Genomic DNA, 2500 nt, shown 5'->3' with positions numbered 1-2500 from the left:
GATTGGATCGTGAAAAAAAAACGCTAAGTCCCAGATCCTGAACTCGACAGGAAAGCGCTGATGGCAAACATTTTGACTGGAAGTCCCTAGAAAACGGCTTTTTCCTTATTGGCATTATGTGGCACGTTTATTGTGGCTAGAACATTAATTATCCCCCAAATGGCACCAACGCTTGGCGAAAGTCTCGAAATACTCCTATCCCGACGCACCAGCAACCGCAACACGATGCAAAATAAATTGCACGAGCTGCTGATACTTGTACCATGCACGGTACACGGTACCAAATTATACCCCTGAAAGTGTGCAATTTGGTGCTATAGTAGGAAATTTGGTTGGGCAAGCCTAGCTACGCGTGTCGCTACGCGTGTTGCATGGTGGTCGATCAGAGGTATGCAAAAGCACCTATCTAGGGGAATTACTTTACGTTCTAGTAGCAAGTTCGATTTTTCGGTCCAGCACGGCAGTAATCCTGCATGCATACACTCCATGTACCAAAAATGTATCAACCTAGGCGTTGCTCAGTAGCTTTTGGCGGCACATGTAAAAAGTATTCGAGTTCAGATTCTTGGAACTTTGCGTATTGTTCAAAACTAATAACGAAAACTAAATTATAAATGGGTAAAAGGCTAGGCGTTTCTCAGTAGCTTTTTTGCGCCACGTGGCAAAAGTATTCGAGTTCAGATTTCTGGGACTTAGCGTATTTTTCAAAATTGATTATGCAAATTGAAGTACAAATGGGGCATTAGCTAGGCGTTGCCCAGTAGCTTTTGGCGCCACATGGAGGAAGTAGTCGAGTTCAAATTTCTGGGACGTAGCGTAGTTTTCAATCATAATAAACCGAATCAAACATAAAAATCATGAAACTTACACCACGTCCCTAGGTTATGCACAAAACGTAACGATAAAGTGCCGGCCAGGTTAGAGGTGCACCAAAATTGTGTACCGATTAGGAAAAGTACTCTATGTTCCTGACTTGGGTGAAAAGTGTTGATTAACTGCTGGTTAGGATAGACAGTTGCTTATCGTACACATCGCAAACGAACACCCCTTAGTGAGCAGTAGCAGAAGTCGATGGAACAAAGCGAATGCATTACAAACTGATCAAGTAAAATAAGGAACGCTACGTACTAGGACTTCTTTCCAAGAATGGTGTCCGCGACGGGAGGGCAAGCGTCCTTCCCAGGTTTCCCTAGTAAACCTTGTATGGTAAACATACCCAAGCGTGTCCGTAAGCACGCAACGATAGTCACGAACGAGCACATACCTAGGGAAAGTACTCTACGTACTAGGACTTCTGTCCAAGAATGGTGTCCGCGACGGTCGGGCACTGTGACGCAATTACCAAATCCTAGAATCGTACAAGCAGTGTGTACAAACATAAACATTAACGCGTTCGCTCGGGCTGCGCCGTCCGTGTTGAACACAAATGTGGGTGATTATATGAGTGGATAGACAAAAACATGCGTGGCGAAGACAGTTTTCTGCACGATGTGCACATAGCTCATTTCGTCGTCCCGGGCTAATGGAACAACACAAAAATATCGAGTATCTTTCTAGGTTTCTGTTATAAAAGGACAGGCCAAAAGGTGACCGGTTGAGATAAGCATTTTAAGCATACAAGCACTTAATTGCAACTTTTGATACAAAAACTAAGAACGTACACGTAGATTGTATCAACATGGACATCCATGATCGCGTACGCCCGGGCTGCGCCCTCCGTGTTGTACTTTCCCTGATTGGTACACAATTTTGGTGCAAGTGTACCAACATGGACATCTATGAACGCGTACGCTCGAGCTGCACCCTCCGTCTTGTACTTTCCCTGATCGGTACACAGTTTTGGTGCACGGCTATCCCGACCGGCAACTTGTACCAACATCGACATCCATGAACGCGTACGTAGCGTACTTTCCCTGATCGGTACACAATGTTGGTGCACGGCATAGGAAATGGGCTTAAAATGGTCAAACTCAATCCATTTCCACTAAAGATAGTCAATAACAGCTGTGCCGATGAAGTAGGGCACGATGCAAGTCAATGTTATTTAATGAATTACATGTTCACCATACATTTTAGTACAAAATTGCTCGGTCAGACCTACAAAGTGTTATATATCTCGAATACTAAACGTCGCAGATGGGTGTCGTAGAACAATTTTAAATTCGTCTAATGATTCTACATCCGATTCTGGATAGTGGTTTTTCGACCACTTTTCAACATTTTGTGACACCCCGAACCTAGGGGCAGCTCCCTAGCTTTTTTCAAAAATGTGCACCGAACGGGCCAGAGAGCTCGAGTAGTCGAAAATTTTTTTTTTGCTAAAACCCCTCAAAACGTGTCAGGAACGCACCCTAGATGATGAAAAGTGCAACCAGAATGTCAATCGACAACATGCCCGGGGGTACAAATTTGCTCTACGCGTCCCTAGGTAGGGTACTTTTTCATACAAACATCAAAGTGTACGGTGCACAAAGTGCGCGGAACAAAAATTGCTCGGTCA

Source organism: Anopheles gambiae (genome assembly GCF_943734735.2).
Source record: "Anopheles gambiae chromosome X unlocalized genomic scaffold, idAnoGambNW_F1_1 X_unloc_2, whole genome shotgun sequence".
Classification (NCBI taxonomy): domain Eukaryota; kingdom Metazoa; phylum Arthropoda; class Insecta; order Diptera; family Culicidae; genus Anopheles; species Anopheles gambiae.
This window is presented reverse-complemented; position numbering follows the sequence as displayed.